General features: G+C 40.1%; 1 long non-coding RNA gene across 1 annotated transcript in view; it reads left to right on the top strand.

The window, feature by feature from the left end:
- The first annotated feature begins 1,281 nt into the window (after positions 1-1,281).
- Positions 1,282-16,080, top strand: part of LOC147911805 (uncharacterized) — a 46,731-nt gene continuing 31,932 nt past the window's right edge. The window contains exon 1 of the long non-coding RNA XR_015550724.1: positions 1,282-1,366. This is a non-coding gene — a long non-coding RNA (uncharacterized LOC147911805). The remainder of the gene's footprint in view (positions 1,367-16,080) is intronic.

Below are 16,080 nucleotides of genomic sequence, written 5' to 3' on the forward strand. Positions count from 1 at the left end.
CTTTTACCTGTTCAGCTTGGGTGATTTCTACTAGTTTTTCGTCCAGCTCACAGATCCGTTCTTCTGTATCCTCTACTCTGCTTTTGAGTCCCTCTAATGAATTTTTCATTTCCAGTATTGTATTCTTCATTTCTGATTGGTTCTTTTTTATATTTTCCATTTCTTTGTTGACATTCTCACTGAGTTCATCTATTCTTCTCCCCAGATCAGTGAGCATCCTTAACACTCTTTGTTTGAACTCTCTGTCGGGTGGGTTGCTCATTTCTGTTTCACTTAGTTCCTTTTCTGGGGTTTTGTCCTGTTCCCTTACTTGGAATGTATTCCTTTGCCTCCTCATTTTGCCTCTTTCCCTGAGCTTGTGTCTACATAATAGGTAGGTCAGCTATGTCTCCTGCTCTTCGATAGGTGACCTTATATAAGTGATGCCTTAGGACGCCTGCCATGTGCTTCCCTCAATTATCAATGTTCCAGTGGGTGATCCCTATGTGGGCTATGTGTGTCCTTCTGTTGTGGCCTGTTTGCTCTCCCTGTAGGCACCCAGGGAGGCCGAGTTATGCTCCTGGCCAACTGTTGTAATGCTCAGCTGCTTGTAGTTGTTGTGGGCCCTTCAGTCTCTTTATCAGGTGTGGGGAGCCCCAGCACAGTTGGCTGCAAGTTCTAATACCACATTTGTGTTGCAATATTTCTTTTAAGTGAGTATGCCCCCAGCGTGACAGGTTGTTAGGCTCAGGGCCTTACAATTGCTATAAGCCTCCAGCCTTTAGGTCTCTTGTCAGCTCTCTGAGGATTGCAGCTGGGTGGGGCTGGCCTCAGTCATGGGAACACCCAATTGTTTCAGGCTTTGGGAGGTGGGGCAAACCCCCTATGTGGGTCTTTGAGAAGCACTAGTCTTCTGCAGCTGACAAGCCCTGCCGCCCACAGGTCCACACACACAGTCAACACAGTCCTGCCCGTGTGCACGCCCTGATCTCCTGAAGTGGACCCAGTCTCTCCACGGCGGGAGCCCCACACACTCCACCACTGCCCCACACTCTCTACCCCCTCCTTGTGCACGCCCTGCCTCACTGAAGTGGGCCCAGTTGCCAGGCTGCACAGAATCCAGTCACCAATCTATGCAGGTTCACAAGTTGCCTGAGGGCTTGTTGTTGGGTGGGGCCAGTCTCTAGGGTGGGCTGCCTGCCCTGGTTGAGCTGGATTAAATCGGTGCTCTAGTGGGTGGAGCAGACCTGGGCTAGCAGGCCCCAGGGAGAACTCCAATGGCATCTGTGTCAGCACGCCCACACCAGGCCACAACATTGGCCACCGCCAATGTCCCAGTCCCTGGAGAGGTCTCACCTCTCACCGAGATGCACTCAGGGCCTATTAGGTGAGTTTCTTTTCATCAAAGCACTGTGCACCTTTCTTTCTGGTGATTTTCGGTTGCTTTCTGAAACGGGTGAGTTTGCACGTGGGCCCTTTAAGAGCCGGTTTTAATTTCTTTGTGAACCAGCTTTTCTGGGGGTACTCCCCAATGTTTTAGTAGCAGGCAAAGTCAGATATTATGCGACTCGTCTCGATTGTGCTGGGTCCACAAAATGCCCACAGAGGGGGCGCTCCCCAGCTCAGGGCCACACGCCTCCAGGGAGGGCTGCGTACCTGTGGGCTGCTCCCAGGTGGCCGTGACGCGCTGCGGCTTGTGAAGGTGGCGTTTTTCCTCTCCAGAAGGGAGTTTCTGCCTCTTCTACCTCAGTTAGATTTGTCCGTTGTTGCAGGAGTTCCTTTTATCCAGTTTTCAGTTCTGTCTCAGGGGTAATTTTTCCACGAGTAGTTGTAAAATGGCTGTGTCCGCGGGAGGAGGTGAGTTCAGAGTCTGCCTATGCCGCCATCTTGACTTATCCTCTGTCCTCTGCCTCCCTCTTAAAGGACCCTTGTGATTACATTTGAGCAAATTGTATAGTCAAGGATAATCTCCCCATCTCAAGATCCTTAATCACATCTGCAAAATCCTTATTACCATGTAAGGTAACATATACATAGGCTCCAGGGATTAGGATGTGGACATCTTTGTGTGTGTGTGTGTGTGTGTGTGAATGGGTGGGGTTGGGGAGCATTATTCAGTCTATCACAGGAGTCAAGAATGAAAGCAAAAAGCCAGTTACAAAGCTTTGGTAGCAATCTAAGCAGGAGATGATAGAACTTGGGCTAGGTAGCGGTGGAGATGGAGAGACATATTCAGATGGGAGAATTATTTAGGACACAAAATCAACAGGACTTGCTAATGAACTGGATGGCACAGGGGAGTGAGAGAGATGGGGTCAGCTGAAGTCTCATTTATATCTAATATGCCTCCTGGTTATTCTGAATGTCAACTTTATATCATGGACTAGGAAATTAAAACTTGCATTTTGAAAATGCTCCTGTATATTTCTAAAAGTAGCCATCTTTCCATTCAAAAAGGAGCTTTGTTTCTATGTTTATTTTGGCATAGGTAGAAATTTATTTTTAAATTTTTGGAAAAGTTGTGTAAAACAGTTTGCTCAGATTTTGAAACCTTATGAATAAGTCATTAGAAATGGCCTACTAAATTTGCTATTTATCCCATTGAGTTTGAAAATGAAAGAGAAAAAGAAGCTAAAGAATTGGAAAATAAAGTCAATTAGCAAATAAAAATTGGTTGAATGTTCAAAGTGCATCAAGAGTGGGTGGCAGTTGAAATACTAAGGAGAATTTTCTTGAGCAGATGACTGAAACTTGCACATGTTTTGAATGGCATTATGAGAAGGGTGGCTGGATTCTAGTTGGAGGTCTCCAGAAAAGTCTAATGGAGAAGACTGACAGAGACTGACCTGTTAAAAAGTTCCCTTGACAGACTCCTACAGGCAGGAGCTGTGGGAAATATATAGGGATGAGCAAAGGGAAAACATAAAACTACATGGGTGTTCTTGGGCTAGACAATTAGCACACTATAGGTGTACTGTGAGGAAAATTCAACACATGAAGATAATCACTATTTATTTTATGATGTTTGACATATCTCTAGGAACACATCCCAGAATCCATTCAATTAAAAATCCCTTTAGAAAAAAAATGATCAGCTTAAATGATGACTCTGTTTGCCCAGCAGCATTATCCAAAGAAAAGTTGTGTCAAAAGTTGATGAATTGTTGATTTATTTCTTTTTTGCAAGTTACCAGCTGAATTTGGAATTAAACACATCCATTGCATCAGTCACTTTCCATTTTGAACTATTTCTAGTGCATTCTGTAGTTTAATGTGGTCTTTTATGGTAGGATGTTATTGTTCTCAACTGTCACAAGAAGTCTTTTCTTATTAACTCTAGTTTGTTCCAAATGAAAAAGATATACTAGTGCTATGTTTGTTTTGTTCTTTGTTTTGGTTAAGGAGAAACAAAGTATCATACAAGTCTATAGGTAAGTTTACTTGCACTAATCAAAAACTATCTAGATCATTAAATCTCTGGGCCAGAGCATCATCTTGATAGAATGAGATTTCCTTAGACAATACAATGGAGTCAGCCCTTTACCTCATTTGTTCTGCCTCTGCCTGCTCCATTCAGCATTTGAAATCTCAAATGGTCTGATCCTATTTTCCAATCTATAAACAAGTCATATAGTATTTAGCCTTTTATGTCCTGATTTTGGGTGACATCTTGCTCTGTAATGGCAGCCTACTAATTTACTAGTCCAAATACATTTGTATAGCTCTCTCAAATGCACACTAAATAGATACCACCTGATATAGAATCTTACTACTTAGAAGCCTGCCTTCTAGGCCTATTCAGTGTTTGAAATTAGTCCACCTAAGAGAGGAAGTTCATCCATACATGCCATTTCTGGTTTTGGTAGGGACTTGGAAGGGAAGCAGGAAGAATGAATAAGTGAATGAATGAGACCTTAACCATAATTAGTATGATAATGTTTCTACCTTTAAAAATAGAGATTGGGAAGATGGCGGTGTAAGCAGACCCTGAACTCACCTCCTCCCATGGACACAGCCAATTTACAACTACTCGTGGAAAAATTACCCCTGAGACAGAACTGAAAACTGGATAAGAGGAACTCCTGCAACAAATGACAATCCTAATTGAGGTGGAAGAGGCAGAAATTCCCTTTTGGAGAGGAAAAACGCCGCCTTCACAAGCCGCAGCACCTCACGGCCACCCGGGAGCAGCCCACAGGTACGCAACCTCCCTGGAGGCGGGGGGCCCGGAGCCGGGGAGAGCCCCCGCTGTGGGCAATTTATGGACCCAGCACAATCGAGACCAGCGGCATAATATCTGACTTTGCCTGCTACTAAAACATTGGGGAGTACCCCCGGAAAAGCTGGTTCACAAAGAAATTAAAACCGGCTCTTAAAGGGCCCACGTGCAAACTCACCCGTTTCAGAAAGCAACCGAAAATCACCAGAAAGAAAGGTGCACAGTGCTTCGGTGAAAAGAGAATCACCTGATAGGCCCTGAGTGCATCTCGGTGAGAGGTGAGACCTCTCAAGGGACTGGGTCATTGGCAGTGGCCAATGTTGTGGCCTGGTGTGGGCGTGCTGACACAGACACCATTGGAGTTCTCCCTGGGGCCTGCTAGCCCAGGTCTGCTCCACCCACTAGAGCACCGATTTAATCCAGCTCAACCAGGGCAGGCAGCCCACCCTAGAGACTGGCCCCACCCAACAACAAGCCCTCAGGCAACTTGTGAACCTGCATAGATTGGTGACTGGATTCTGTGCAGCCTGGCAACTGGGCCCACTTCAGTGAGGCAGGGCGTGCACAAGGAGGGGGTAGAGAGTGTGGGGCAGTGGTGGAGTGTGTGGGGCTCCCGCCGTGGAGAGACTGGGTCCACTTCAGGAGATCAGGGCGTGCACACGGGCAGGACTGTGTTGACTGTGTGTGTGGACCTGTGGGCGGCAGGGCTTGTCAGCTGCAGAAGACTTGTGCTTCTCAAAGACCCACATAGGGGGTTTGCCCCACCTCCCAAAGCCTGAAACAATTGGGTGTTCCCATGACTGAGGCCAGCCCCACCCAGCTGCAATCCTCAGAGAGCTGACAAGAGACCTAAAGGCTGGAGGCTTATAGCAATTGTAAGGCCCTGAGCCTAACAACCTGTCACGCTGGGGGCATACTCACTTAAAAGAAATATTGCAACACAAATGTGGTATTAGAACTTGCAGCCAACTGTGCTGGGGCTACCCACACCTGATAAAGAGACTGAAGGGCACACAACAACTACAAGCAGCTGAGCATTACAACAGTTGGCCAGGAGCATAACTCGGCCTCCCTGGGTGCCTACAGGGAGAGCAAACAGGCCACAACAGAAGGACACACATAGCCCACATAGGGATCACCCACTGGAACATTGATAACTGAGGGAAGCACATGGCAGGCGTCCTAAGGCATCACTTATATAAGGTAACCTATCCAAGAGCAGGAGACATAGCTGACCTACCTATTATGTAGACACAAGCACAGGGAAAGAGGCAAAATGAGGAGGCAAAGGAATACATTCCAAGTAAGGGAACAGGACAAAACCCCAGAAAAGGAACTAAGTGAAACAGAAATGAGCAACCTACCTGAGAGAGAGTTCAAACAAAGAGTGTTAAAGATGCTCACTGATCTGGGGAGAAGAATAGATGAACTCAGTGAGAATGTCAACAAAGAAATGGAAGATATAAAAAAGAACCAATCAGAAATGAAGAATACAATACTGGAAATGAAAAATTCATTAGAGGGACTCAAAAGCAGAGTAGAGGATACAGAAGAACGGATCTGTGAGCTGGATGAAAAACTAGTAGAAATCACCCAAGCTGAACAGATAAAAGAGAAAAGAATTAAAAAGAGTGAGGACAGTCTAAGGGACCTCTGGGACAACATCAAGTGCACTAACGTCCATGTTATAGGCGTCCCGGAATGAGAAGAGCGAGAGAAAAGGGGAGAGAATCTATTTCAAGAAATAATAGATGAAAACTTCCCTAACCTAAGGAAGGAAACAGACATCCAGGTCCAGGAAGCACAGAGAGCCCCAAACAAGATAAACCCAAAGAGGCCCACACCAAGACACATCATAATCAAAATGTCCAGAATTAAAGATGAAGAGAGAATCCTAAAAGCCGCAAGAGAATGTCAAGTTACATACAAAGGAAACCCCATAAGGCTATCAGCTGACTTCTCAGCAGAAACCTTACAGGCTAGAAGAGAATGGCATGATATATTTAAAGTGCTAAAAGAAAAAAACATACAGCCAAGAATACTCTACCCAGCAAGGTTATCATTCAAAATGGAAGGAGAGATCAAAACTTTCCCAGACAAGCAAAAATTAAAGGAGTTTGTCACCAAGAAACCAGTGCTACAAGAAATGTTAAAGGGACTGATTTAAGGCAAAAGAGAAGACCACAAATAGGAAAAATTATCTATTTCCATGATAAGAGGGTAATGGATACATATGCACAACAAAGAGGTTAGATAGGACATCAAAAAGATAAAAGGAGGGAGGAGGGGAGTTAAAGAGTACAGCTTTCAGACAGAGGTCAAACTAAAGAGACCATCAATTCTGTATAGAAGGACAAAGGAACAGAGTAGGACTACTAAAACACTGAGAAAAAAAAAAGTTAAAAAATGGCAGTAAGTACATACTTATCAATAGCTACATTAAACGTCAATGGACTAAATGCTCCAATTAAAAGGCATAGTGTGGCTGACTGGATAAAACAACAAGACCCATATATATGCTGCATACAAGAGACACACTTCAGACCCAAAGACACTCACAAACTGAAAGTGAAGGGATGGAAAAAGATACTCCACGCAAATGGCAATGAAAAGAAAGCTGGGGTGGCAGTACTCATATCAGACAAAATAGACTTTAAAACAAGAACTGTAAAAAGAGACAAGGAAGGCCATTACATAATGATCAAGGGAACAATCCAATAAGAGGATATAACACTTCTAAATATCTACGCAACCAATGCAGGTGCACCTAAATATATAAAGCAATTATTAACAGACATAATAAGAGAAATAGATAGTAACACTATAATAGTAGGGGACTTTAACACTCCACTCACACCAACAGATAGATGATCCAAACAGAAGATCAATAAGGAAACATTGGCCTTAAAAGACACACTAGAACAGATGGACCTAGTAGATATATACAGAGCATTCCATCCAAAAACTGAAGAATACACATTCTTTTCAAATGCATTGGAACATTCTCCAGGATTGATCACATATTAGGCCACAAAACGAGTCTCCATAAATTTAAGAAGATTGAAATAATACCAAGCATCTTTTCTGACCACAACGGTATGAAACTGGAAAGCAACTATAGGAAGAAAATCAGAAAGGCCACAAATACGTGGAGATTAAACAAAATGCTACTGAACAACAACTGGGTCAACGAAGAAATCAAAAAATACCTGGAGACAAATGAAAATGAAAATATGACATGCCAGAATTTATGGGATACAGCAAGAGCAGTTCTAAGAGGGAAGTTTATAGCAATACAGGCCTATCTCAACAAACAAGAAAAATCTCAAATAAACAATCTAACAATGCACCTAAAGGAACTGGAAAAAGAAGAACAGACAAAGCCCCAAATCAGTAGAAGAAGGGAAATAATAAAAATCAGAGCAGAAATAAATGAAATAGAGACCAAAAAAACAATAGAAAAAATTAATAAAACCAAAAGCTGGTTCTTTGAAAAGATCAACAAAATTGACAAACCTCTAGCTAGACTCGCCAAGAAAAAAGAGACAAGGCACAAATAAGTAAAATCAGAAATGAAAGAGGAGAAATTACAACAGACACCTCAGAAATACAAAAGATTATAAGAGAATACTATGAAAAGCTATACGCCAACCAATTCGACATTCTGGAAGAATTGTATTCCTAGAATCATACAACCTTCCAAAACTGGATCAAGAAGAAGTAGAGAATTTGAATAGACCAATCACCAGTAAGGAGATTGAAACAGTAATCAAAAACCTCCCCAAAAATAAAAGTCCAGGACCAGATGGCTTCCCTGGTGAATTCTACCAAACATTCAAAGAAGACTTAATACCTATCTTTCTCAAACTCTTCCAAAAAATTGAGGAGGGAAGGAAGCTCCCTAACTCATTGTACAAAGGCAAGATTACCAAAACCAGAAAAGGACAACACAAAAAAAGAAAATTACAGGCCAATATCACTGATAAACGTCGAAGCAAAAATCCTCAACAAAATACTAGCAAATTGCATACAACAATACATTAAAAAGATTACACACTATGATCAAGTGGGATTTATTCCAGGTATGCAGGGATGGTTTAACATTCCCAAATCAATCAATCTGATACACCACATTAATAAAATGAAGAATAAAAATCTCATGATCATCTCAATAGATGCCGAGGAAGCATTTGACAAGATCCAGCATCCATTTATGATAAAAACTCTGAATAAAATGGGTATAGAATGAAAGTACCTCAACATAATAAAGGCCATATATGAGAAACCCACAGCTAATATCATCCTCAATGGTGAAAAACTGAAAGCTATCCCTCTAAGAACAGGAACCAGACAAGGATGCCCACTGTCACCACTCCTATTTAACATAGTACTGGAAGTCCTAGCCAGAGCAATCAGGCAAGAGAAAGAAAGAAAAGGGATCCAAATTGGAAAGGAAGAAGTGAAACTGTCACTATTTGCAGATGACATGATTGTATATATAGAAAACCCTAAGGAATCCACCAGAAAACTTTTAGAAGTAATAAACGAATATGGTAAAGTTGCAGGATACAAAATCAACGTACAAAAATCAGTTGCATTTCTATACACTAACAACGAAGTAACAGAAAGAGAAATTAAGAATACCATCCCATTTACAATTGCAACAAAAAGAATAAAATACCTAGGAATAAACTTAAGCAATGAGGTGAAAGAGCTGTACATGGAAAACTATAAAACATTGCTGAAAGAAATTGAAGAATACACGAAGAAATGGAAAGATATTCCACGCTCTTGGATTGGAAGAATTATCATAGTTATGATGTCCATACTTCCTAAAGCAGTCTGTAGATTCAATGCAATCCCTATCAAAGTTCCAACAACATTTTTCACAGAAATAGAACAAAGAATCCTAAAATTTATATGGAACAACAAAAGACCCCGAATAGGTAAAGGAATCGTGAGAAAAAAGAACAAAACTGGAGGTATCACACTCCCTGATTTCAAAATATACTACAAAGCTATAGTAACCAAAACAGCATGGTACTGGCACAAAAACAGACACACAGATCAATGGAATAGAATCGAAAGCCCAGAAATAAACCCACACATCTATGGACAGCTAATCTTTGACCAAGGAGCCAAGAACATACAATGGAGAAAAGAAAGTCTCTTCAACAAATGGTGTTGTGAAAACTGGACAGCCACATGCAAAAAAGTGAAAGTAGACCCTTACCTTACACCATACACAAAAATTAACTCCAAATGGATTAAAGACTTGAATGTAACACCTGAAACTTAAAACTTCTAGAAGAAAACATAGGCAGTACGCTCTTCGACATCGGTCTTAGCAACATATTTTCAAGCACCATGTCTGCCCGGGCAAGAGAAACAATAGAAAAAATAAACACATGTGACTACACCAAACTAAAAAGCTTCTGCACAGCAAAGGAAGCCATGAACAAAACGAAAAGACAACCTAACAATTGGAAGAAGATATTTGCAAACCATACATCTGATAAGGGGTTAATCTCGAAAATATATAAAGAACGCATGCATCTCAACAACAAAAAAACTAACATCCCAATTTAAAATTGGGCAAAAGACCTGAACAGACATTTATCCAAAGAAGATATACAGATGGCCAACAGACACATGAAAAGATGTTCAAAATCACTAACTATGAGGGAAATGCAAATCAAAACTACAATGAGATATCACCTCACGCCCGACAGAATGGCTATAATTAACAAGACAGGAAACAACATGTGTTGGAGAGGATGTGGAGAGAAGGGAACTCTCATACACTGCTGGTGGGAGTGCAAACTGGTGCAGCCACTATAGAAAACAGTATGGAGATTCCTCAATAAATCAAGGGTAGAACTACCATATAATCCAGCTATTCCACTGCTGGGTGTCTATCCAAAGAACTTGAAAACACCAATGCGTAAAGATACATGCACCCCTGTGTTCACTGCAGCGTTATTCATAATAGCCAAGACTTGGAAGCAACCTAAGTGCCCATCAAGGGATGAATGGATAAGGAAGATATGGTATATATACACAATGGAATACTACTCATCCATACGAAAGGATGAAATCCAGCCATTTGTGACAACATGGATGGACATTGAGGGTATTATGCAAAGTGAAATAAGTCAGAGGGAGAAGGTCAAATACCGTATGATTTCCTTCATTAAGTAGTAGATAATAATAACAATAAACAAACACATAGAGACAGTGATTGGATTGGTGGTTACCAGAGGGGAAGGGGGGAGAGAGGAGGGCGAAAGGGATAATTCGGCACATGTGTGTGGTGGTGGGTTGTAATTAGTATTTGGGTGGTGAACATGATATAATCTATGCAGAAATAGAAGTATAATGATGTACAGCTGAAATTTTTACAATGTTATAAACCAATGTTACTGCAATAAACGAAAAATTAAAAAAAATAAATAAATAAAAATAGAGATTGGATTGGTGGTTACCAGGGGGAAGAGGGGAGGCAGGAGGGTGAAAGGGATAATTATGTGTGTGGTGATGGATTCTAATTAGTACTTGGGTGGTGAACATGAGAACATGATATAATCCATGCAGAAAGAGAAGTAGAATGATGTACACCTGAAATTTATACAATGTTATAAACCAATGTTACCACAAGAAACAAAAAAAAAAAAAAAAAAAAAGCAGGAAAAAAAAAACCAGGAGGCTGTATCAGATCTGTTTCCTTCCAGCTCCTAAGGAAGAGATCTGGAGAAAAGTATCTCTTTCTCTCATTCCCAGGACTTTCCACTCTAATGCTTTTTTCCCTAGCCTTTTCACCAAAAGGTTGAAGACTTTTTAGAGCTGACCATAAAACCACACCAACTGTGGGCTAATATGAGTGTTGAAATATTTCTGGAGCAGCATGCCAACTCTCTGGTTATTCTCTTGAGCTTATGAACAGGTAGGCCATAGTGATCCTCCTTCATGAGGGAGAGGACAAGTAGTAAGGCTATGCCCACTGGGAGACAACATAACTGACTCCATTTAAAATGTGGTGGCTGACGTCCTGAGGTACAAGGAAAAGCCACATGATATGGTGGAAAGAGTATGTATTTTGGAGGCCTATAGATATGGGTTTGATTTCTACCTTTACCTATTTCTATCAGTGTGATCTTATGTAAGTTATTTGATTTCTATTAGCCTTAGTTTCCTCATATGTTAAATAGGAATAATAATTCTATTGCTTGTCAGGGTAGGTATTCAGTAATGATCCTTATTATGCTAAAACTATTTGTCCACTATAGGAAAGCCAAATTTAGGTCAGAAAGAGGGAGAGGGCTGCCTATACACTTTCCTTAGTTCTGTCTGTTGTGGTACTAAGAATCATCTTGTATAGCGTTACTGCCACCAATCTCTTGACTAATGTTTGCCCTTAGTCTAGAGCTGTCAGTGTTAGGAGTGTAAGGTGTTTGCAGTTCTTACCCTTCTGATATATGCCCCTCTGTGGTTAGACAAGCAATGTAACAAATCCCCCTCTCTCCCCAGCTTACTGTGGTTTGTGTACACAGTAAAATGGAAGACATAGTTAAGCATGTGAACATTTGACTATGAGATGGATAATATCTGTGATGGTTAATTTTATATGTCAACTTACCTGGGCTAAGGGATGCCCAGATAGCTGTTAAAACATTAATTCTGAGTATGTCTGTGAGGGTGTATCTGGAAGAGATTAGCATTTGAATCAGTAGACTGAGTAAAGAGATCTGCTGTTACCAATGTGGGTGGCTGGGCATCATCTAATCTGTTGAGGGCCCCAGTAGAACAAAAAGGTGACAGAAGGGTGAATTCCCACTTTCTTCTTGAGTGGGGACTTCTATGTTTCCTGCCCTTGGACATTGGAGCTTCTGGTTCTCAGGCCTTTGGACTTAGACTGAATTATACCACTGGCTTTTCTGGTCCTTCAGCTTGCAGATGGCAGATTGTGAGACTTCTTAGCCTCTATAATCATGTGAGCTAATTCTTATAATAAACATCCTCTTTATATCTATATCTATATCTATATCCTACTGGTTGTTTCTCTGGAGAACCTGACTAATCAATATCCCAATTAATATTAGCAATAATAATTCTAATAATGGCAGATAACAGTTATGAGCATTTACTAGATTCCAGGATTTGTGCTCAGTACTTGACCTGCATAACAACTTAATCATCACAACAGTCTGATGAGACCATTACTATTATTACTCTCATGTTAGGTCAAACATATTAAGGCTCAGAGAGGTTAAGTAGCTTGCCAAAAGTCAGGCAACTAGTAAATAAATGTAGGAACGGGGATTTGAGCCCAAATCTGTTTGACTCTATAGCCTGAGTCTCAGCCACTAAGCCATTTTAAATGATCTCCAATTGCTGTTGAGACTCAAATGAGGCTGTAATTGTGGTAGTGCTTTATAAACTTAGAAGTACTATCAAAATGGAAGGGCTTATTATTACCCAAATGATTAACTGAGCCTATCCCTGTTTATCCAGATGCTTGGCAGCATGTAGACAAAGCCTAAGGCTATAATGGACCTTTTCCAAGTGGGAAAAGCTTAAATGAAATATAAACTTAAATGAAATATAAGCTAATTGGTGACAAGTCTTGATTCTCAAAGTAATAAGCAAAGCTCGTAAGTGCAGCTTTCTAGCTGCATACCTATCTCTTTTAAGTAACTGCACCTATTTTACAATTCCGAGCGATTACATAACTTGAGGATGCTGGCGATTGTTCTCCAGCATTCAGTTCTTTTAACAAGCCATTTATAGAGTACATTTATTCTGTGCTGTGCATGTTTATAGAGCATCTCCTGTGTTCAGAGTATCCTTTCTCTGGAGAAAGCTTTGTGACTTATATTTGGAAATGCTACTTTGAAAAGCCCAGAGCAGAAAGACTGAGAAAAAAGTTGTTTCATTGAGTGAGAATAGTTATTACCCTGGAGTTTAGAGGTTTAGAGTAGTGGTTTTCATTCAGGTGATTCTTATTGTCCAGCCAGGCTTGTTTAGCCCCTGGTCTAGCATCTTATCCCATCCAAGCTTCCAGCTAATGAAGGAATGCAATAAAAAAGGAAGACTACCAGAAATTTGGCTTTAAGTCCAACCTACCTGCTTCCTTTTCTCATTCCCCTCTACCCTTATGGCCACTCCCATCCCCTTTAAGTATCAGAGTGTGAGCTCATAAGAAAAATATCCACACTCTAGGGAGTGAAGGGAAGATTTGGGTAATCAAGTAGTCAAAATCTCAAATACAAATGAGTAAAGAAATGAGTGAAGCAAGTCAGATGGAGTCATAAAATTATGACTGTAATCCAACCAACTGTTCTTGTACAGTAGAGTTCTCCAAGTGTTGTCTTTGGCCTTGGACAAGGAGCATCACCTGAAAACTTGTTAGGAATGCAAATTTCAAGCCGTGTCTCCAGACCCACTAACTGAAACCAAATCTGGTGGTAGGGAGACAGCAATCTGTGGTCTAACAAGCCCTTCAGGGAATTCTGATGCCATATGAAGTTTTCAAACCACTGCTTTATAGTAACGCAGGCTCAGTGTGGCCAGATCTTCTGATTTTTCAAGAAAAGACAAGAATCTGGCTTTTATTTAGTACCTTTAAATTGTGCTGTGCATGTTTGTTGAGCATCTCCTGTCTCAGATTATTCTGAACATCTCCTGGATTAAAAAGATTGGCAATTAATTCAGGGTTTTTTTTGGTTTTTTTTAAACATCCTATAGTTCAAAGAAAACACATCTTTGGGCTAAGCACTCAATTGTCTTCATCCTACAAGGGTTAAATAGTTTTGAAATATCCTTCCTATCTTAGTGATATTCCCCAACCCACCGCTCAATATCCTGAGTAACCAAGTAAACCACAAAATTTGGAACACGGGAAAAGGTAATTTAGATATAAGTACCCCAGCTTAGGTATATTATTAGTTTTAGGGATAAAACAAAGAAGAAACTAGGAAGGATTGTGGATTAAAGCAGTGTCACAAGTTTAATTCCTGTCACTCCCAAACCAAATTTCTAGAGAGGATCCCACCCTGGCTATTAATAATAAATTAAATAGATCTCCAATGAAGTCTTCTTAATTTTTTTCAACCTGTTCCACGTATCTGGAAAGTACGGAAGGCACATAATGCCTAGATTGTGGTATTGACAGCTCTAAGCTTAGTACAGTCATGACCTTAGCACTCATTCTACATTTGTGGAATTGTGAGTGTGTATGCGTGAAATTTATTTAGACTGTGCTCATCGAATGGTGTTTTTTGAAAGCTATTGTATAGCACAGGAACATTGGAGTTTAAAATATACTATAGGATGACCATCCATCCCAGTTTTTCTAAGACTGAGGAAGTTTATGAGAAGGGGAACTTCCAGTTTCAAAACCAGGACGGTCAAGAAAACCAGGACAAGTTGGTCATCCAGTTTTTAGTGCTAATGTTTCTCTTGCATCACTTTGCTTTGGGTGTGGAACAGAATAAAGGTGAGAACTGGGTAGAAAATTTGCATTGTATTGTTAAAAGCAATTTTATAACTGGCTAAAATGAAAAGGCATATGTTGCAGGAAGGCAAATTTTAGCCAGGAATAAGAAAAGACTTTCAAATGGAAGTGCCACTTTGAAGTGCCTAATATGAGACACAATATCCTGGAAGTCAATCCAACATAGTATTGACCCCAAAAGAGAGTTTAAAACGTGGTCAAGTATGGAGGTAAAGGGCTAAAGCTACTGGAGCGTCTAGTCTGAAGTGCAAATGGAGGTCAATGAATTACAAGGTTGAGATGATCAAGAATAGAGCAGGAAGTAGAGTACAAAGTGGATCAGAATGAGCAGTCCAGCATGGTGGTAAGCCACAAGAGGGTGTTTGCAGCCCATTGTGTGATGGTAGGTGGCTATATGGTATAGCAGTAGGCCTTACAGATTAAAGGCATAGGGTGAGGAACTTGCTAGAATGTCTGCACTTGATGAAAGTTTGGATTCAATGATCTGATATTCCCATTCAATTTTAATAATCTTTGGAAAGTCACATGGTTATAAGCATGTTAAGCATCTATTTTTTATTATTAATCTTTGACTCCATCTCTTTATTTCTAAATTAGGGATAATAAATCAAAATTCATGAGATTAACATGAGGATTAAATTGAAGAAAATGTAGCATCATGAATCATTCAGCACAGTGCCAGGCAATAATAGTTGCTCAGTAAATGATAGCTATTGTTATAGCGGAAATTCTTAGAATATATTTTCCTAAATCTATTCTTTCTTGACAGATAATTTTGTCTTTTTTTTTGTACCTTGCACATTGTGCAGCTAATTTTTTAAACTGGTCACATGTCTCATAATAAACATATTGACGCTTGGCACAAATATTTCAATTCTCCTTATAATTGTTTTTTTACATGACCTTAATAGCAATAACTTTTTATCTTGTCCATAATTTATATTTTCACTAAAGTTTGCATTGCATTTCTAATTGCTTTACATGACATTCTCCCTTATACTTGGATTTATTAGAGCAAATCTCTTTGAGTCATTTGGGATATAACACTAAATCATATTAATGAAATAAACCCAATTCATTGAACTTAAATCAGATGCTATACAACCATGAATCATGACATATGTCTACCCCTAGCTTTTATTATTTGCAATTTACAGTAACTTTGATTTGGAATTTATTTTACTAATTTAAAAGAATGTAATATTTCATAGTGAAGTAGGGTGTAATAGAAGGTGATAGAACAGAACAGCTATTAAGTGCATGGGTTTTTGTAGTCAGGCAGATTGGTTTAAATCTTGGTTCCAGTATTGTGGAATCCTTGGGGAAGTTATGTATTGTAATTTATATCAGCCTCAGTTTTCTCATCTCT

This window comes from Ceratotherium simum, chromosome X, assembly GCF_057802395.1.
Source record: "Ceratotherium simum simum isolate JZ-2026a chromosome X, ASM5780239v1, whole genome shotgun sequence".
In the NCBI taxonomy this organism is placed as follows: Eukaryota; Metazoa; Chordata; class Mammalia; order Perissodactyla; family Rhinocerotidae; genus Ceratotherium; species Ceratotherium simum.